At 30.8% G+C, this 23,316-nt stretch overlaps 1 protein-coding gene across 4 annotated transcripts in view; it reads left to right on the top strand.

Annotated features, from left to right (window-relative positions):
• Window positions 1-353: 353 nt before the first annotated feature.
• The window catches only part of LOC129906871 (uncharacterized), a 59,708-nt gene continuing 36,745 nt past the window's right edge, over window positions 354-23,316 (top strand). The window contains exons 1-2 of one of the 4 annotated variants that reach the window (XM_055982827.1): window positions 354-583; window positions 746-879. The gene's annotated coding sequence lies outside the window, so the exon portion shown is untranslated. Of the gene's footprint in view, window positions 600-745; window positions 880-23,316 lie in introns of all 4 variants that reach the window. The other 3 variants (XM_055982826.1, XM_055982829.1, XM_055982828.1) reach the window with 3 other exon arrangements.

Genomic DNA, 23,316 nt, shown 5'->3' with positions numbered 1-23,316 from the left:
TTTACTGCGATTGAAATATAAAAATTAAAGGCCGACCTGACAGATTGGTGCCCATTTTTGACAAACAAATTTTGACAACGTTCGGAATATATTACCTTATTATGTGTACTGTGATACCATGGTACTATGGTACTGTTAGCCTGTTACAGGCCTCAATGCTTTTTTTCTACTATCCAGCCGTTATGGCAGTGCTGTCCAAAATATGTAGTAGATTTCAAATACGACTTCTTTTTTTTTTTGTATTTCTTTTGCTTCACAAATTAAAAAGAGACGAGAATATTTTCGAGAAAATTCCTACAAGTAAAAGTGAAACAAAAATTTATCTCTAATCAAATCAATATTTTTCAGTTTTTCTTTCTTTCTTTCAGTCCTTTATGATTTTTCTATTGCGACGAATGCTTTGCCCAAGTTTCTGTGGTGGAGGTCGTCATTAATTTGTGTTCAATTATTATTTTATTAATGTTTTCCTAAAACCCAATTGAAATCCTATTTTTCTCCAAACGTTTAACTTTTCACGGTCGAGTGGTTCATTGAAAGAAAAACCAAAATCTCTTCGCCTTTTTTGAAAATAAAGAAATTAATTGTGAGTTTGAGATGGTGTAAGTGCATTTGTTCTATTTTAAGTCGGCCATTACAGAATTGCAATGAGAAGTTTATCGATTCGATTTCCTTTAATCTTAAAAATAATTTGTTCGGGAATTTGATAATTTCTGCCTTTTCTTATTTCATGTGTTCCTTTTTACAGTGCGATTCTTTAACATAAGAATCATAAGGCGAGATTTAATTCTAACCACAGATAAATTGTGCTCTTTACATTAATTTGGAAAATCAGTTCAACAGAAGGATATATTTATTTTAATTTGCATTTTTGTATGTGGGGTAAGTTTTGGCGAGCTAATTTGCAATAAAATTTAAATTTAGAAAATTCAAAATGGCGGAAATATCTGGATTGATTGAACATTAATACAAAAAAATGTATAAGCTTATATAGCGGTCTTGTTCTTTCATTCAGAGGAATTTCATCAGCTGCTCTGTTCTGTATAATAGGTTTTTTTTGTAAACACGTACCTATTATTCAACATGTTTTGTACATGAATTTGAATCTTGAAAGTTGCTGCAACATAATTTATTTGTTTTCATTCCTACACTCACATTCCTAAGCTGACAAAAGTTTTCGGCATGGCATCTTGGTTAATTAAGTCTATTAGATACAGGTCGTCTTCCATTTGCCAATTCGGAGTATATACAATGTTTGTATGCATTTGTTTTATTGACTTGTACGCATACACGATTAATTTTAAAGTCGACATAGAATTTAGTTTAATTAAATTTACTATAGTTTATTTACCATTTTTAACTAAAAGTTTAAATTTAACTAAATCTTAGTAAGTTTGATTCTAATTTTAAATTGTTAGGAAGTTTATTGTAAATATGTTTTGTATTCTACAAAAAAATGGTAATCCTAAGTTTTTATTACTTCTTAGTTTATATGAACGTATTTCACTTCGTGTTTCAAGGCTTATTAGCAAATAATTTGGCATTCTTATAATTTGGTTATTCTTTATTTAAATGCTAAGATATTCATAACAATTTCTTGTGAAAGAGAAAGCCACTTTAAGGTATTTTAAATATAAGTTATAGATGTAAAACGCTCTCATTCTCTTGTTTTGTTAAATTTGTGACTTGTTTATCATTACTTCAGATACCTGTTGGATGATATTCTAAATGGGGTGTAGGTATAATGGTATTATACCTACCCAACTTTAATTGCCATATTCATACACAATTTGCGATTTTTATAAATCATCTCAGAGTTTTTGTTTTTAAATCAAGTTACAATCTATTATTACCTAGTGGTAGTGTATTTTCAATGTTATCTTCTATATTTATGTCTTTGCTGTAGTGCTTAATGTCAGCTCTTAGCCCATAAATGGTTGAAATGTTGCTTTACTAAACTTGATACTGTCAGCTCCGTGAAGCCAGAACTGCGATATTATATTTGAATCAAACTTGTCTAATTCGTTTGTCCACCGTTTGTCCATGTTTGTCCACCCAAAAATTTTCGTTTGTGTAAATTAAAAAAGTTGGAAACATACTGTGAATAGTCCTGCTCGTCTGGTCTTCTACGCCCCAAATCTAAGAACATTACGTCATAACCAGACGATCAGAGCTTCTATATTGATGCAAGATGGGGTTTTTGCCCCATGTCAAGAATGTCACGTTATTCCTCGATTCCTCGTCTGGAAATTTTCCGGTTATAAATTCCATAGAAAACTTCTTTTGGAGCTTATTCCCTTTTACACGTTATTTTTTATCAAAATTTTTGCATTCTTAACTTTTTTTAAGTCAATCCGTATATTCATGATAAGTGTAAGTACCTAAATGAGACAAAAAAAAATTTAAGATATTTCGTCAAAAACTTTAAAAATTCAGCAACATGAAGCAACAAATTGTATTATCTTTGCTTGGCCTAATAATATGGCAAGGTACTGTACCTACTGAAAATTACAAAATCCCCAAAAATTACTTTTTTTCAAAAATTCAAACGGCAATCGTTTGTATCCACCTCGAGAATAGGATATAAACAAAAAGTCATCGTTTGTCCACTCTACGTTTATGTAAAAGATATTTTAAAAAACAAAATTTGTACTGAAAAATTCAAAGTCCTCTAAAATCCCCAAAAATGACTCTTTCAAAATTTTAAATTTCTATCGTTTGTCCACCTCGAGTTATTTCTGTGGTTTGTCCACCTCGAGTTCTACACGTATACCAAAAATCATCGTTTGTCTACCCTACATTTAAAAGATATTCAAAAGACAAAATTTTTACTGAAAAATTCAAAGTCCCATAAAATCGCCAAAAAATTTTTGCACTTACGCCGACTTTTCACGAGTCGATTTTAGCCGCACGATATGTCGGTCGACTAGGATTTTTCTATGGGGAATGTCAATTTATTGTCCTGCGACTTACGTTCACACGAGTCGAAAAGCTTCGCCGCACGGCAAAAAACGACTCGTGAAAAGTCCTCATTATTAGGGCGAAATTCAGTGTCGTCACTCAAGTAAAATTTTTTCTCAAGCACAAGTCTGAGATGAGTTTTCTGAGCTTTTGCTCACGCATTTACTTCAAAATTTCCTCAGTTGGTATTTATAAGCTAAAATAAAAGAAACTCTTAGGTTATCTTAACGTAACGAGTAGCTTAAGTGGTCCAAACGCAAGAGCAAATGTTCACTTGAGTACAATTTTTACTTGAGTGACGACTCTGAATTCCACTCTTATTCTTATTCAAATAACTAAGCACTCTAATTACTAGGTTAACTTTAACCAACACTGGTTAACAAAATTAAACTATTTTTTTGTTGCCGGAACAAAAATATAATTTTCTGATGGTTTGCGGTGTGCTGAACTCGAATCCGAAGTCAAAAAAAAAATTAATCAGCTCCCGTTTTTGAAATGTTACCGTTAGGAAATGCAGTACTTCGGACCTTATTCTTTTATAAAAGGAAAATTGTTTGAGCATATTTAGTGACGGTTTCTTAAAAAATTATTTTCCATCTTTCAAGACATGTTTAAATATTTCCGAAATCTTTTTTACTGCCCGAGATATCCTCAGTTGTTTGGCATATTATATCTATCACAGAAAATTTATAACCTCATTACCTTCTTTATAATATAGGTATGAAGCCAACTTACTTCATTTTTCGGGCAATAAAAAAAGATATATATATATAAACCTAAATATACAAAAAAAAAAGGTTGAAAAGCCAAACATTTTTTTGAAAATTTTTAATTCTTCTGTAAGAAATTTTTTTTTTATTAACTTTTTTTTTGTAGAATAGGTATAATGATTATTTCAAATGTATCCTTGCATTGTTTAAAGTGATCCAATGTTGAGGTATTAATAGTTTAATTCAAGAGTATGCATTTTTGTTTGATGACTGATAATGCAGTCTTGTAGTCTAAGATCCCACCGCTCAATTTTGCAGCTATCTGTTTTTTTTTTTTATTTAATGTACATCATATCAAAAGTAATGGCGCAAAGATTACAAAAAAACAGGATTGCCTGGTCACAGCTTGCTTTAATCCTAGGGTTGCCAGGTTTAAAGAGGTACACTTTTTTTTCCAAGGTTTTGAATTCTAATGAGTCGAAGTTATAGTAATAAATATTGTATTAATGGAAAACTCCAATAATAAAAAAAGAAAATTTAAAAAAATTAAAAAAAAAATTTAAAAAAAATTAAAAAAATAAATAAAAAAATATAAAAAAGAATAAATAAAAAAATATAAAAAAGAATAAATAAAAAAAATTAATAAAAAAAAATAAATAAAAATATTTTTTTTTTAAATTAATAAAAAATTTAAGAGCTGGAGATTTTAAAAATTATTACATATTTTATTTATGTACAGACGCACAGTCAAACGAAGGACGTGATGACGAAAAATACTTCTTTGGATTTCTCCATTATCGAAATATTGGTTTTGAGTAAAAAAAATTAATATCAAATGAGCAAAATCAGTGAAACCTATCTTATTATATGTACACACACCTTATTCCGTAAATTCATTTTATGACCTGGCGAATTCAACATTATACTAGTTTTCACAAATTAAAATTTATCTAAACCAAACCATAGAAACATCAATTATCTTGCCAAATTTTGTCATCACCACGGTAAGCGCGGTATATGGCACTGCTTGAATAACCAAAACAAATTACAAATTAATAAGTATAATAATACAAATCAACTAGAGAAAAAAAAAAACACACACACAAATCCAACAACAACCAGCTTATACTAAAAAGTACCATAACGAACTCGCGCAATTTATCAATTTGGACTATTGCCAGAGTAAATATAAAATTTAAACTTCCCCATTGAAACGCAGTCTAGATTGCTAATTTGTTAAGGCCGCTATGACACAAACAAGGATAGGTACGAAGCACAACAACAGTGACCATATTTTGAAAAATAAAAAACATTAAAAAACATGTATTAAAATACAGGTAGCACTTTGTTTTTAAACAGCATAACCTTAATTAAAAAAAAATCGAAATTGTACAAAAAATAAATTTAAAAATATTAACACATAAAACTGAGGGGCAAAAGAAAATAAGGAAAGACGATACCACCGAAGATAATTTCTACGAGCTCCTCGAAAAAACATAATTTAAATGCAAATCTAGGAAGAGAAAACATCTTTGGAAGCACAGTCGGAAAGCAACAACACTTCCGATAAGGGATTCAGGCTAGTCGACTTTGCTGCGGGGCAAAATGTACGCCTTATGGAAATCTCCAGATCCATTAACCGTCAACCAGATTGACCATATTGCGACATTCAGCCCTATTCTGCTATCCATCGGGGGGAAAAATCGCTAAATATTCACCAATTACCATTCTGCTATTCATCGGGGGGAATCCAAACTCACGTCGGTAATATCGGTAATGCTGTTCAGTATTCCACTAATCACGTGAATGAACTTGCTCCATACATTTGCAATCCGCATAAAAAATGTTGCGGATCTGTCACTTTTGTTTGTAAAAATAAATTCACCATCGTTGAAATTAAGCAAAATGCCACTTTTCATAAATTTTTAATTATTTCTTAACATTTAATCGGCTGCTTTTATTTTTTCTATGCAAATAAACACAAACAAAAAAATTTTTTTTCCTTTCAATTTACTTCGTCGCCATTTTTTTTTTTTAATTTGACGTTCACCTGGACGTCAAATTGAGGGATGATAATGCAGTTTACCCGATGGATAGCAGGATGGCAAGGTAGAGTTAAAGTGAACCGAATGTGTGAATCGGATCTGAGATTCACGGGAACAGCAGAATAGGGCTGATTGACTCTGACCACTACTGGTAGTAGCCAACGTACGGATGCGGATTTCCAGACCATCGCCAGCACAAGGAAATACTGTGAGAAAGTTCAACGTCGGACGACTACAATCGCAAGTGATTGCCAGGTCATATTCCGATCGCATCTCGAATAACCTCTTAAGAAGTCCTACGCCATCAGCAGCAAGTATTTTTAACCAGTAGCAACAATGCCAAGAAGCAATTAGAGATGCCACCAAAACGAAACCTCTGGTTTGATGATGAGTGCCAGGAAGCACATGCACCTTAACAGAAAGCAACCAAAGCGGCGCTGCAGGGAGGGACCAGAGGTGCCAATGAGCTCTACAAGCGAAAAGAGAAGAAAGGAACATTGGCTTCTCAGGAGAAAAAAGAGGCAACACGAGAAAGAAGCGATAGTGGAAATAGAGGGATGCTATAACAGGAACATCTTAGGCCTTAGGGGTATAACAGTATTTATAGAGATATGCTTTATAGAGCCATGTCTAATTTTGGCATCCTTGCCAAGCTGGTGTGGCTGTGCAGGATGAGAATGGAAAAATTTTTTTTGCGGTGTTGCTCTCAAATAAAAGTTAGAAATATAATTTTTATAAAACTTGAAACTGTAAGTTAATATGCAACGAAATGGCGTATGGAATAAAAAATGTTTTTGTAAAAGAACTTAAAAAAAACAAAAATCAATAATGGGCGCAGGTAGCAAAATACTGTTGCAAAGTAGTTGATGTGTAATACGTCAAATCGGTACTCCGCTATAGAACCCAAATTTGAAGAGAAAACTTTTAATATTTATTTAAAATAAAAAAAAAAATAAATAAAATTTGTAATTTAAAACTTATTAACTTTATATGCAGCATTGAATAGTTATTTATGATATTCTTTAAATTTGTCAATCTGGTAGACGGCTTATGCCATGTCATTTAAGATTTGTAAACAAAACTTAAATATGTACACTTAATTTTGAAATTTAATAAAATCTAACCAAATCTAATCCTGATCTTAAATCTAATCTGTTGCAAAGTAGAGATTTTTGGAAATTTCACAAGAATTGCATTAAATCGAAAACCGTAAGGATTTGGGATGAACCAAATTCTGAGAGCCCTTAAGTTCCCCAATCAGCATATTTCGTTTGATCCATACCTTTGGGACAGCCTGTATAGTTTTTTTAACCCCGGTAAACCAGAGAATGCCACAAAAAAACTTACCAAATTATATACTCAATTTTTGGCTTAAACCCCACTCCCGAAGTTTACTGTAAGCACTTTAATTATAAGTATTAGGATGGGTCAAAAAAATCGAATGTCTTTTTTTAAATTTTATACTCCGAAAAATCGATCGCTAGACACGTTTAGAACATACTCACCAAATATCAGCTCTCAATATTAATGGGAAGATTATCCGCTTCGCAGTTTTCTTTTTTTACTTCAATCTCTCTCTTACTAAAAAATAATCATTTTATCAATCCACTTTTGAGCAAAGGACCCCGCACTTTTTTTATGGGAAGTGGCTCTCAGTGAAATTGTCTGAAATTTTAGTATGTTGTTCTCTTAGCATGTTGTCGATATGGGCAGAAAGTCATAAAATGGACAGTTTTTTGCGTGCCCAAAAATACCCAGTGACAGCAATAAAAAAAGTTATGAGACTGAAACGGAACGGTCAGATAAGGTTAGATAACCCCAAAAAGAATTCTGTTCACATACTACATCCTAAAACGAACATCTTTGAATCTGGTTTCAGCGAACCGTATACATATAATTAACATAGTCGCACCCCCAGGTCAGAACTTTTTTGTGGGTGTATTATCGCCCAATGGGGCAATAATTGGCAGCTTTTGTCTGTCAATGGTCACTTTTGATATCCAATTTTGAATCAGCGATCCCAAAAACCTATATGGATTCCGCTAAAAAAATAACGCAAAACAGTAGGAGCTTAAACCTTCTACAAAAAAGGTCCTTAGTCTAAACCCTAATTACAATAGTTTTCTTTTTATAACCAGTATGTATCCTACAAGAATATGTACAGAAATTTATTAGAAAGTCGATTGATAAACAAAAATTTTTATTTTAATATGAGATTGATGTAAGAATGGAAAACTGCGAAGCGGAGGATCTTCCCATAAATATTATGAGCCAATATTTGGTTAGTATGTTCTAGAGGTGTCTAGCAAATCGGTTTTTCGCAGTGTAAAAAAAAAAAAAAAAAACGATATTCAATTTTGTTGACCCACCAACGCCGCACTGTTGTCCAAAATGACTTATCTCGTTGCAAAAATCATAACTTTTGAACGGATTGAGGTAGCGGTACAGTTTTTTTTTTAATTTGAAGGAAATTTCCAGGGCTGTTACACCAATGAATTTCAAGAAAATTGTTTTACAGGGTGTTTAGGAATCATCGGCCGAAAACCGATTTTCTTAAAAAAAAAATATTTAAATTAAAATTGGTATGCCATTTTGTAGAAATCACTAATTCACATCTAAAAAAAGTTCAGATTACACTTTTCCATGATATTACGATTATAAAGAATGCCAAAAAAGTTGGTCCCGGAAGTCCGTCTGTCTTTCTGTCTGTATAAGGATCTACATCCTAAACGGATGGACCGATTGACTTCAAATTTGGTATGTAGCATTTTTTGGAGACCCTCCAGAGGTGTTTTTGGAATTAATTTTTTTGGGCCAAAAATAACGGTACTTGTCATACACCAATTTCAGTAAAGCTGTAATTGCTCAAAAACGGCTCCAACGATTTTGTTTAAAAAATTCAAATGTAAGTTTGAAAAGAAGGTCTATCTTCTAATGAAAAAAATTTTTTTGGAAAATCATTATTAACGGTACCTGCCATAGAACGGTTTTTTTTAAATCCGATATTCTCCGAAACGGCTTATTCGATTTCAACGAAACTTTTTTTGAAGAAGCACTTATATAACTCAAATATAAGCCAAAAATAAAATTTCAAAAAAAATAATTTTTGGATTTTTAAAAAAATTTTGAAATTTTTTTTTGAAAAATAAAATTTTCGAAAACGGGACATTGTATTTTTTTGAAATTTTGTTTTTAGATGTGGATTAGTGATTTCTACAAAATGGCATACCAATTTTAATTTAAACATTTTTTTTAAAGAAAATCTGTTCCTTCTGCCTTCATTTTTTTTTTCAAAGTACAAAATCTCGGCAGTGCGCAAGCATGCGCAGCTAAATATTTTTATTTTGAATCAACAATTGATTGGTACACATACCCTATTCGGCTTAATGAATGGAACCGAATGGATTTTTTACGGTACCTGCCATAAAACCGTTTTTTTTCAAATCCGATATTCTCCAAAACGGCTTATTCGATTTCAACGAAACTTTTTGTGAAGAAGCACTTATATAACTCAAATATAAGCCAAAAATAAAATTTCAAAAAAAATAATTTTTGGATTTTTAAAAAAATTTTGAAATTTTTTTTTGAAAAATAAAATTTTCGAAAACGGGACGTTGTATTTTTTTGAAATTTTGTTTTTAAATGTGGATTAGTGATTTCTACAAAATGGCATACCAATTTTAATTTAAACTTTTTTTTTAAAGAAAATCTGTTTTTGGCCGATGATTCCGAAACACCCTGTGAAATAATTTTATTGAAATTCATTGGTATAACAGCCCTAGAAATGTCCTTCAAATAAAAAAAAAAATTGTACCGCTAACTCAATCCGTTCAAAAGTTATGATTTTTGCAACGAGATAAGTCATTTTGGACAACCGTGCGCCGCGTAAAGCTCACCCACTTAAGATTTAGTCACAACTTAGTCTTTTGATTTTGCTTCGAATTGGAACGCTGTTTTTCGCTTCATTTTTGTACTTGCACTCTGCAAGATGGAGAAATTATTCGTAAACTTACCGGTCTGCAACGTGCGGCGACGTTGCTATTTGGACTTTCGCCATGTAATTCATCTAATTTATTAAACAATGAAATTATAAACATGTAAAAAAGCTAGAAAAAATATCTGAAAACAACTATGTATTTATTTTTCGTCATTTAAATTTTTGGCATAATTTCTTAAATTAATGATCTTGACATTTACAACACATTTGAATCTGTACATTATGATATAGATATAAGAAACATGTTCCATAAATAAAAAAATACAAATGTATGAACCAATTAAATAAGACTACGAAAGTATTTCTATTTTTATCATTTTTGTTATTCGTCTAAGGTTTTTTATGTTGATTTTATAAAGAAATATATTTTTTCTTGAGTATTAACATCATTATTCTCATTTGATCATTATTTTGTTATATTTTTTATTATTTATAACCTACTTAAATTACTACCTCTAATTGATGAAATAAATAAATTATTATCAGCGTCCTTATATAGAATTCAAAAGCCTGACAGGTTCATTTTATGTACATAATTCGTCACGTTTGCTGACATTCTTGAGTTATTTCAAAGACGACTGGCAGGATCCACGATTATAACATTTGGGACTTGTTCATTTTTTCTTCTTATTATAATTGGCTCTATTACCTCGATTTTTCTGTTGTGTTTGCCGGGTGTTATTCGATTTACATTAAAACAAAGCATCTCTTGAAATGTGTGTTCTTTATTACATCGCTTAACTAAAAAAAAATAAGAACAAAAATCTGGTTCTAATACGCATTTCTACCAAAGTTATAAGGAATTCAAATAATTTGAACACTATGCAAAAAAAAAAACCCGACATTTTTGGGAAAAATGAAATTCAGGTTAGCAAAGGAAATGTATAAAAATGAAAAGTTTTCTTTTGTAGGAAAAGGACTTTAAGTACTAGGAAACGTAGTAACAAAACCCATATTTTGCTCACTTTCGCCTGCTAGCTTGAGGGACATCTTTTCATTAGATACTGATTGTTTTTTTTTTAAATCATCAATCTTTCTTATCAAATGTTAATACATGACATAAAATATTTTTAAAAACAGTTTAATCATTTTAGTTATGAGTTTGTCAAATAAAACTAATAAATTATTTGATAATATCTTACCTCTTTTTCTGTCATATAGTATCTATTACGTTGTCAACTTATCTGTTTTCCTTGAGATGTACATAATGTATAGCTTTTTTTTATCATGTTTATGTTATGTTTTAAGAGTTTACAGAAAAATTTATGTCATTATGAATAAACAAAATAAAACAAAAATAAAAAAAAAAGCAATTGTATGAACGCACCTTGCGACTCATACAGGTGAAATTTCCCAAAAAAAAATTTCCAAAAAAGAAAAAGTTAGTTTCTATTTGTTTGACTCTTCTACAATTTTTTAAGAGTGCATCAGTCATCAAACAAAAGTTCATACTCTTGAATTAAACTTTTCATATTTAAACAACGGATCATTTTATAAAAAATGCAAGGATACATTTAAAATAATCATTAAATTTTCTACAAAAAAAGTCAATAAAAAAAAATTTTTCTTACAGAAAAAACCAAAAATGTTCAAACAAATTTTTAGCCTTTTTTAGATACTTTTTTTTTCATATAATTAGTTAAAGTTCACCTGGTAAAGAGAGTGCTCAGTTATTTGAATAATAATATGTGCTAAAAATTGTATAAACATTTTTTTGGGGATTTTATGAAACCTTGATTTTTTCAGTACAAAATTTGTTTTTTGAATATCTTCTAAACGTAGGGTGGACAAACTATGATTTTTTGTTTGTATCCATTTCTCGAGGTGGACAAACGATTGTAGTTTGAATTAAAAAAAAAAAAAAGTAATTTTTGAGGATTTTGAAATTTTCACTGTGGTGTATGAGTATGCGTAATATTTTTTTTCGGTTTTTCAGTACAAAATTTGTTTTTTGAATATCTTCTAAACGTAGGGTGGACAAACGACGATTTTTGGTATACGTGAAGAACTCGAGGTGGACACACGACAGAAATTTGAAATTTTGAAAAAAAGTAATTTTTGGAGATTTTATGGAACTTAGAATTTTTCAGTACAAATTTAGTTTTTTGAACATCTTCTAAACGTAGAGTGGACAAACGATGATTTTTGGCATACGTGTAAAACTCGATGTGGACAAACCACAGAAATTTGAAATTTAAAAAAAAAGTAAATTTTTAGAGATTTTTTGGGACTTTGAAACTTTCAGTACAAATTTTGTTTTTTGAATATCTCCTAAACGTAGGGTGGACAAACGATGATTTTTTGTTTTGTATACATTTCTCAGGTGGACAAACGATTGCCGTTTGAATTTTAGAAAAATAATATTTTTTAGGACTTTTTAATTTTCAGTAGAGGTACACTGTGGCGTATGTGTACTTTTTTGAGAGTTGCTATAAAAAAATTCTTTTTGGAATATCTCCTAAACAGAGGGTGGACAAACGATGATTTTTGGTATACGTCCACTCGAGGTGGACAAACGACAGCAGTTTTAATTTTTGATAAAAATTGATTTTTGGGGATTTTAAGGGAATTGCAATTTTTCAGTGCAAAATTTGTTTTTGGAATTGCTCCTAAACGGGGGTGGAAAAACGATAATATTTGGTATGTATATAGAACTCGAGGTGGACAAACGATTGCAGTTGGTTTTATTCTTCTATCTCAAAATTTGTGCGTTTTAGATAATTTTTCATTTTTTAGACTTCCTATAAAAAAAAAAGAATTTGCTCTAAAATTTTTTTGAAGGGTGGACAAACGAAAATTTTGGGTGGACAAACATGGAAAAACGGTGGACAAACGAATTAGACAAATTTGGTTAAAAAATTTTGAGGTCGCAGTTCTGGCTTCACGGAACTTGGATACTCCTGAACGGAAAAACGTAGAAGGAGAGGTGCTTCCTTCCTCTCTTCTTCCTCTCCACAGACACTCAGCAGCCTGAATTATGCTCTTGTCTAGGACAATTTTGTAAATCAGTGTATTTCAATGTGTAACTAATTAAGGGATACATTAGAAATATTTTATTTTATAATTTTTTCTTTATTCACTTGTATCAGATATTCCCTGTGGCAACCAAGGAAGTGTTTAAGTCTGTGTTTGCTACTTTTCAAGAGAGTGCTTTGAATGTTCGGCTTGCGAATACAAATCAAATACAAAACTTATGGGCGAAGTGTAAACGCAAAAATAACTAATATTATAGAACAATAAATTGTATTTCCACAAAAAATGCTGACAATTGTACATAAAACCATTAAAACCATTGAAAAACACAAAGCTTATTTAAGAATCGGTGATTGTTAAAACAAGATAAGTAAAATTTAAATTCTTTTTACCGACTTCCAAAAAGGAGGAGGTATTCAATTCGTCTGTATTTTTTTTTTTTATGTTTGTTACCGCATAACTTTGGACAGAGTGAATCCATTTTGATAATTCTTTTTGTATTGGAAAGCTAGTGGCTTTCGTTCAGTTTAAGCCATAGGAACTATTAGAAAAACCATAAACCCCGTTTTGAATCATGGAAGTCGGTTTTGATTTTTTGATAAAAATGATTATATAGGAGAGAAAAAAACCGCTATAATTTCCATGACGCGACCGAATTTACAATGTTTTGACAATTTTAATACCTCAATTGACATTCTTAGACTTCAAATTGACTATTTTAACAAAAAAAAATGGCTTTCTCTTCAAAATTATAGCAGTTTTGGTCTCGCCTTATAAAAAATTTTAAAAATAACTTATGTTGTTTTAACAACTATCAATTCAAATTATCAGCGCATTTGAGTTATTGCACTCTTCCTTTTTAAACCCCCTCACAACTTCGTCCCATAGAAACCACCAATTTTGAACTGTGATAGAGTATAAAGCATTTTTTATGTTTGTCTACAGTTCTTGCTTGTTCTTAGACCTAGTGTCACCAATCCTTCGCTAAGAACTCTGTATAGGTGTTCCATAGGGTAAAGGTCAGGTGACTGAAGATGGCCACTCTATAACACTAAGTTTTTTGTTGCAAAACCATTTTTTTTTCCAGTTTTGAGGAGTGCTTGAGGTCATTGTACTGCAGAAACTCCCATAAAATTGGCATGTCCTCATCTGTGTCCTCATCATGTTACAGGTGCATTTAACACTTTTGTTTATATTAATAAATGAAGAAAATCGATATTTTTAGGAAAGAAGAAATAAAGTTTTGTAAAAACGTAAAGATTTTTTTTTAGTAGAAACCTCTAGTTTCCGCTTTTGGGCACGAAATAAGGCTGTAAAGGCTTTTTTTTTTATAGTAGCTCTTTACCTGCGCTATTTCATCCATTGTTATGCCTTCGTTTTTTAATTCTTTTAACAACTACGCGGACGACAGCAGAAGAATGTAATCCGCGGCCTGTTTTTGCAAATTTGAATTGAAAATTTCGTTGTTGGTTATTTTAACCACATTTAAAATAAAAAAAGTTAATTATGGCCGGTTTAGAATTAAACAAAATTGAAGTATTTCAAAGAATCAAAGTAAATCACTTGTTTGTATTATTTTTTCCAGCAGAAATTCCAATTTTTAAACATATTGTTTTAGAAAAAGTAAACCAAAAGCTGTTAACATATAAAACTATTAAACCATTTAGTTGCACTATTAAAGAGCTTATAAATGTTAAAATTACATTAGTGGAGTTATTTAATTTTTCATTTAGTATAAATTGTTGTTTCTATTATTTTTCCATCACTGTATGTAGTTTGTCCTATTGCAAAATTTAAAATACATACATATTAGGGTGTGTCACTTTTATATAGAAAAAAAAGTACTCTAATTTTCAAATGTAATAGCGGTCATAAGTTGTATTAGGGTCTGATGTTTTATAATATGTAAAAAATTATTATAATAAGTGTTCAATTCCAACAAATAATATAAGCTTAAAAGTTTTATCTTGGAATTATCTTTCACGCCTAAAAATATTTAATATATTTTTTTTGTATCCAAACGGCGCAATTAAAAATAAATTGCACGACTGGGGTCGCACGTACTTGCTCTTATGGTAAAAGTTACTCTAATGTTAAAGTTTTCAATTGAACAAAATAAGGGAAAAATTAAAATTTGATATTTTCACTGAATTTCGTTAGTGGTGCAAAAAAATAAAATCTATTTTTATAAATAATTAAATACGGTTTTGAATGCTCTTTTACAAAAAATTAAGTATGCCATTTTATTTCTAGTATAAAAAGGAATTTTTAGAAAAAAAAATTCGAAAATCGTTAGAGCCGTTTTTTAAAAAATTAATTTTTTATATATTAAAATTTCCTTACATTTGTCAAAAAAAAAATTGATATGCAATTGTGAATAAATAATTAATTTACACATACAAACGAAATTTCAAAATTTTTCACCAACCCGTTTCCAAAAAATTGATTTTTCAAAAAAAAAATTTGAAATATTTTTTAAAAATCCAAAAATGTGTTTTTTGAAAAATTAAAAATTTTTTTAAATAATGGTTGTTTAAACGTTTCTGTATTAAAAATTTGGTCGAAATCTGTTTTGTCGTTTATGAGAAATTTATAAATCCAAAAAACCGTTCTATGGCAGGTACCGTTAATAACGGTACAAAAAATATTTTTTGTATTATAGTCTATTTAATAGACCTGAGCTCCGGAGCAAAACTAGAACAAATTCGTTCAAGAGGTTTTATTGCTGAATCTGATACCTTGCCATAAAAGTATGTCTGAGCCAAAAGTGCTACTAAATCCGTTGGTGCATTTCTGAGAAAACGGCAACACTGGTCGGTTTTTAGTTTTTTTGATATAACTCGAGAACCAAGCCTAATGTTAAGATGGTACAAAGGCACTTTTCATAGAAAATTAAATTATCTACAAAAATAAATTGGTAAAAAAATGTTTAAAATAAGTTTTGACTAAAATTCTAACCTAAAATCAATGAAAAAAAAGTTAAAAAAACGAGTTTTTTTTTTTTTTTTACTAAAACACTTGGCATTTGGTTCCTGAACCAGACACGTCCAAACTATATTCTAATAAAATAAAGTAGAGGTTAAGACCTTTGATAATATGTATCGTTTTATTTTTTTTGTGCAAAAATGGCACAAATATACTCTTTCAAAAATTTGTATTTTTTCTTAATTTTCGACTTTTTTGTTTCAAAGTAAGATTTTAAAATGCAGCAAAAGGGTATTAAACGGTCAGTTTAGAAATTTTAAATTAAACTAACCTCAAGGCATTGATTAAATACAATCTATCAAAGGCAAGAAAATTTTTTAAATTGGATCCTTATGCCTTTGTTTGCAATTGTGTGCATGTGCATTTTAGTCAATATGCAGCGAATGGATGGTCTGATTCACATAAAATTTTTTTTGTTGCATAGGACATACATTTGCGACCAATGACCTATAACAACGGTTGTTGTTTAATCAACGACCAAAGAATAGTGTATTTTAAAGAAAGGATACGCAAACAAATTTGAACTAAAATATTGAATGGGAAAGCGTAAGTATCGAATTTTTAAGTTGTTAAATTATGTTTTTCGGTAATTAGTGTACTTAAATACGCAAAATAATAGAAAGAACTTTTAGATAATAGTATTTATTAATTATTGTTTTTTTTTAATCATGATTTTCGTCCTCCATATCTTGATCAATATCAGTTTGGTCAATATTTGTTAGATGTGAATTTTCACAACTTACTCCTTCACATAATTTACAAAATATAGAGCATTTAATGCCCAATTTTCTGCATCCACAAAGACCTTTGCATCCTTTTGTACAACCGCATGCCACTTGCTTCAATAATATCTGTGGAGCTGGAGGCAAAGTTGAAGAAATGGGCATCAATCCATTTTTTGTTTTTCTCCATCCCCAATCTGTAGGACTCATAAAATTTCCTTGCCATTGTTGAATTTGGTGAAAACTTCGAAGGCCATGCAATTTCGCAGCATCAGCAGTTGGAGGAAGTTGACATAGTTGAAAACGTTTACCGTTCTTTGTCAAATTTTTGAAAAAATTTAAACGGCAATTTGTCAGACAATTTGCACCATATTGGACTGCAACAATTGAGGTGGTTGCATTTTCGATTTCTTCTTTTTTTGAGTTTTTATTCAAAAACACATTAAAATGTTCTTTTAATTTTTCGAAATTTTTTAAGAAAAATTTTAAGAACTTTTTTTTTCCAATTTTAAAGAATGAGGAAGTAGTATCGCAACCACTAAAGGCGTGTATAAATCCCAGATATTTTTTGTGAATTTCATAATTGAAACTTCTATGGCTATACAATTTTTGGTCAACCTTCCCAATACTTGGTTTTAATAGAAGTATGTTTTTATACTGATCATTCAAAAGAGACATGATAATTAAAATGTCAATATCTTGAGTAACTATAACAACATTTGAATTTTGTAATGCTTTTCCCTTTGCAGTCTCAATGATGAGGTAATCAGCATCCTCTTCAGCTTGTACCGAATCAATATTAGCTTCTTTGAATTTTTGGATCAAATATGAAATAAATTTTTTTTTATTTCCTTCATTTGCGAGAAATTTGTCTGGCTTTGCTATGGGTTTTAAATCATCATTAATGTGCATTCCTGGACATACCTGATTTGTGCGACGTAATCTTTCAGCACTTTTTGTTCCAACGCTTAAGTTTTCACTAGGATATCCATCAAAAACTACGCTACAACTACTGCCAAAGGAACACATTAAGTATTTAACGAATTTTGCACTTATTTCTAAAAACGTTTCGTCCACAGACCAAATTATCTTATGCACGAGGTAACCCCCATCAACAACGTAGGTTACATTTTCCAGACTATGATTTATTGGCGTAAAAAAATCATACATTGCCGATTTTTTATTTTTTCGCATTGTATAACCATCGAAAAGAGCAGTTGGGTATGGAGCTAACTCATAATTAAAAAATAATTGTAAGTCTGCTTCTTTGGGGTTCAATAGAAGCATTCTTCGGAAAAGAGTGTCTGAGTCGACGGTGACTACATTTCCATCATCTACTTTAATTTTCGAAAATGCACTTTTTATTGTCAAGACTTTCATGTTTTTTTTGAATTTGATGCTGTCAAAATCCTCCTTGAAAACTTGGGGAATTAAGGCAATCCCTTTGGTGTGTGCATTAAAACAATCCACATCCTCACTTGCTATCAAACCATTGCTAATACAAACCAAATCGGTTCTTGTAATGAATGGAGGATGGTCTGCAAACCAATCCTGCAAAGTTTTAACGTCTTTACCATCCCTGAGTTTTCTTGATGTTGCAGCATCTTTGTGTTGATGAGATGTTCCATCTAAATTAAGCTTGCAAAAATGTTCAATTTGTTCGGAAATAGCTATTTGCAATGGGATGCTTGTAATCCACCGAGCAGTCGTTGCAGGCGTTACACCGCGTCCATGAGTTAAGCCTTCTCTCGAATGGACATTTTTCATATACGTCTGCTCAATGGTCATATCCGACCAAGTTCCAGAATAGTATTTTTCTGTTCTTCGGATTGTAAAATAGCTTTTGCCCGTGAATTTATTATAATTTTCAAGAGTCATTTTAGTATGTATATTGTGCATATCTTGAAGGTATAAGTATGCGTGTTTTGCATAGCTAAAATGACCACTTGTTACAAAAAACGGAATCATTTTTTGAATTGTATCAAGGTGAAGCTTCCAATTCCCAGATCTTTCCGCATGAATAAATTGTAGTAATAGGGTTACCATTTGAAAATACTGAATGTATAGCTTTGCCGTTGGACCATTGTTGTTTAAGTTAAGCAATTTATCATTAAATTTTTGTTGAAGGAAAATTAAAGTTCTATCACTCAAATCTTCTTCGTTTAAATGATCGTTATTTACAAAATCATTTAGTATATGCTTTTCAACATCCGATAGTTGTAAGTCCTCACAAATTATTAACGCTAAAGCGAGTCTAATTAAAGAGTGGCAGCGTACTGCCCTCGCATAAGCCTTGCCAGATAGCATTTTTTCAACAGATCCTGGAGCATATATTAGGCTACATATATCTTCAAGACCACTTCCAGACATAATGTATCCAATACAACCTAGGTATGACATAGCAAGGTGAAACCCGCCAAGTCTTACTATAATATTTTTTACTGGTGAATTGTCTTTACATGATGCAACAATATCCCTTGCTTTAATATACAGTGGCAAATCAAACGTCGTAATACAAAATTCTTGGCCTGCCATTTTTGATTTTTCAACTGCGAGTAGTAAAGATGTATAAATTGTATCATACTGACTTGGAGGTGAATCAATAATAGGCAAATACAAGATTTGCGACCTATCAAAATGTTTGTTTCTTGTAAGCGACTCGAAAAAACCATTCCAACCTGTAATTGATGCATATATTTGTATTAAACTATAATATTTAATACGATAAGAGAATTGATCGAACCTGGTATTTTTTCTTCGTGTTTCCACTTTTTGAAAAACCACATGGACTCAACACAATCTACTTCTATGCTGTTTGAAATAGGGTTAATAACTTGTAAGTTTTCCACTTTAATTGCATGTAGTCCAGATTTGGTTTTACAAAATGGTATCAAATCGACACGACCGAATTTTCCAACTTCTAGGCTTGGTGGAATTTTTGTGAGTCTTGGGATTGGAGATATAAATAAATTTTCACAATAAGGTGTTATGCACTGAATTCCAGCCATTGCATGTAGTGTACCACTTCCATCCAATGTAGAAGTCTGGTGGTCAACGTTGTCAAAAACAAATTGAGTAAAACCTTCACTAGTACCATCGGAACAAGGATGCATAACACTTGATGCTTCGAACAATCTTGCTTCATGATAAGACGCGGAAAATCCCAATGATGATAAAATATCCAGAAGACTACTGGAACCAAACTTTTTTAACAAAAAACTGCTGAGGCCGGTGAGAATAGAAGAGATATATGACCGAGGTCTGACTGCAGCTATAATGGCATGTGAAATTGATGTAATTTTCACTCGCCATTTGTCCAACAATCCTTCTTTATTTTTCAAAATGATGGTTTCAAGCAAAAGTTCCAAACTTTTTGGAATATCCTTTTCAGCATCGCTAAGAAATTTCATTGGAGATGGATACTTGTCTAATTTATAAACTGCAGAGCGAATATCTTCTACAATAATCTCTCCCGCCTTTTTCACTATTCTAAGACGTTCATTTTCTATGTTTTCTTCTTTTTTTTCATACCAAGATTTAAGAAAAATGTCTTCACCTGCGTCTTTGAAAGATATAATTGGAGGTTCACCTTTTACAAAAGAATTATTTATTTCTATGATTTTAGGGAAAGAAATTTTTAGAAGTTTACCTTTTAAACAAGAAACTATTATTTCATTCTGATATTTTGCTTTGAGTTTATGCAATATCCATTTTTCAGAGGGTATGTCGCCGTCAAAATTAGCTAACAGTTCATTGAATGAAAATTGACACTCTGCTTTGTGTTCACTTAGGAATATATCTATGTGTTTCATAATAGCAGAAGTTTCCTCACATTCAGGTTTTCCTATTTTTCCACCAAGAAGTTCTAATCTTCTAATGCAATTTTTATGGTACTTCACGGATAGTGAATTAATGTTCCTTATGGTCGAAAGTCGGTCAAGTATTTCTTGATTTTGGGGCAAATTCTTTTTTGCAAGTTCAATTATACTTTCTTGTTTTGAAGTACTTTTAATAATGTGAACATCGCCTAAAATAATTATTTAACACTGGCTATCTATTCTATTCAAAAGTGAAAAATGTTACCCAGATAAAGTTGTTGTTTTTTTCGCCTTTGTGAAATATATGACTCACTTGCGTCTTCGCCACAAATCAAACAAAGATCATCATATTGAAAATCTGTATGTTTCCTACACGGTTCCGTTCCAACAACTTGGCTAGCTTTTCTTTTCTTAGCTGCACTTATATTGGATTCCCTCACATATGATTTATAACAATCTGCATGCACATTTAAAGCATCATTTCTCTCCAAAATTTGATTAATCCCATCATCTCTCATCAGACTTGCATTTATAATTGTTTGGATGCATCTTTCCTTTAAAACCCTACTTGGTTTACTTTTTAAATCAATTTTGCAAAAAAGACATGTTTCCATTGTGATTTATAACAGGCTATAAAGTTCATATATTAGCGATTAGAATATTACATATGCACGATGCACGTGTAAAGAAAGTTAAAATAATATTTACTTACCACGCTTCGGGTGAAGTAAAAACCTTAAATTTCTTATGAAAATTTTGCACAATCGAATTAATTTATATTTTTTTTTTGCATGGAAGATTCTTCAAAACACAATGCCCACCAATTTTTTAAAGAAATTATCACAGTGTTTTTTTCAACAAAGTCATGCATTTGATATATATATTTTAAAATCATTTTTTCGACAAAAATCGTTGTTTAAGGTCATTGAAAAAAGTTTTAGAATTGGTCGCAAATGTATGTCCTATGCAACAAAAAAAATTTTATGTGAATCAGACCATCCATTCACTGCATATTGACTAAAATGCACATGCACACAATTGCAAACAAAGGCATAAGGATCCAATTTAAAAAATGTTCTTGCCTTTGATAGATTGTATTTAATCAATGCCTTGAGGTTAGTTTAATTTAAAATTTCTAAACTGACCGTTTAATACCCTTTTGCTGCATTTTAAAATCTTACTTTGAAACAAAAAAGTCGAAAATTAAGAAAAAATACAAATTTTTGAAAGAGTATATTTGTGCCATTTTTGCACAAAAAAAATAAAACGATACATATTATCAAAGGTCTTAACCTCTACTTTATTTTATTAGAATATAGTTTGGACGTGTCTGGTTCAGGAACCAAATGCCAAGTGTTTTAGTAAAAAAAAAAAAAAAACTCGTTTTTTTAACTTTTTTTTCATTGATTTTAGGTTAGAATTTTAGTCAAAACTTATTTTAAACATTTTTTTACCAATTTATTTTTGTAGATAATTTAATTTTCTATGAAAAGTGCCTTTGTACCATCTTAACATTAGGCTTGGTTCTCGAGTTATATCAAAAAAACTAAAAACCGACCAGTGTTGCCGTTTTCTCAGAAATGCACCAACGGATTTAGTAGCACTTTTGGCTCAGACATACTTTTATGGCAAGGTATCAGATTCAGCAATAAAACCTCTTGAACGAATTTGTTCCACTCAAAAGGGTCTATTCAATAGACTATTATCAAAGGCGGCTCTTATCAATAACAGTAAGCATAAAAATTTTAATCAAAATCGTTAGAGCCGTTTTTGAAATAAATCAACTTTTCTGTTTCCGTTATATGACAGGTACCGTTAGTTTTGGTCCTAAAAAAAATTCAATTTATCCTCTAGGGAATCACCCAAAACTGTTAACTACCAAGTTTGAAGAAAATCGCTTCAGTAGTTTAGGCTGTAGCTCGAGGTTCTTACAGACAGACAGACAGACAGAATTGCCGGACCCACTTTTTTGGCATTCTCCATCATCGTAATGTCATGTCTCGAGTTCGATTTTTTTACGAATCCTAAACTTGCCCTATAGTACCTATATCGCAAGTAAAAAACATATGTTTCAAAAACCTCTAAATATCCAAATTTCTTCGATTATTTCGATATATGTATTTTGAGCGAGCCAAAGATATTAATTAAAATGAAAATTGTAAACGCAGGATTTAATTTTGATAAGCAATGCAACTTTTAAAAGCTTTTACATTTGAAAATTCCATACTTTTGCATTTTGACACACCCTAATACATGTGTCACTTTTCCTTTGCCTATAATTCACAAATCTCTTAAGATAAAAATACGTTAAACATGACAGGCAGAATAGCGTATTGTGCATCATAATTTGTAAAAACAAACTCATTTTCGACATAAACTGACTTATGTTGTTATTCCTTCTTACCACTGACTTCATTACTTTTTTTTATATACAAACATAATGTGTAGGACCTACACTGTAGGTACTACAAATAATTAAATTTTACTTTTTTTAATATTAAGAAGATGAAAATAAAAATAAAAGAAATAAAAATCACCTAGTCAATCGTTGTATGAAAAATATAAACCGAATTTTTGCATTGGTGGACAACTACGCAAATATGTGTAGAAAAAAATCAAAACATAGATAAAAACAAACTTTATCGACACGACATAAACGTTTATCTTATTACGTTAATATTATTCTCCGACTATAAGGTATAGATTTATACACCGACACTTGAGGTGGGAGGTTAATCTGCTAGTTTCTTTATAGGTATTTTCCCCTCAATATATATGAGTATTTGTGAGGACGTCCCCTTCAGTTTTGAACTTGTATACTTATCTACAAATCACCCAATATTCAACAATATGTGTTAAGAATAGTTTTGTATACGCTCGAATGCGAACAAAAAACACTTCAGCTACACGGATTTTTACAGTGCCGAAATTTTATTTTTTCATATAAGGGTTGTCTATTCCAATACGAAATATGACAATTATAAACAAATTTAATTCCTAGTTCATATGTATTTCTATGAAGATTGTTAGACATTACTACTTGGAATTAAACAGTTTTTTGGGTAAATTATAATAAATGGAAGTTTTATTTTTCCATTTTTTTCGAAT

The sequence above is a fragment of the Episyrphus balteatus genome, chromosome 1 (assembly GCF_945859705.1).
Source record: "Episyrphus balteatus chromosome 1, idEpiBalt1.1, whole genome shotgun sequence".
Taxonomy (NCBI): Eukaryota; Metazoa; Arthropoda; class Insecta; order Diptera; family Syrphidae; genus Episyrphus; species Episyrphus balteatus.
The sequence above is the reverse complement of the archived record's forward strand: the minus strand, read 5'-3'. Positions and strand labels throughout refer to the sequence as shown.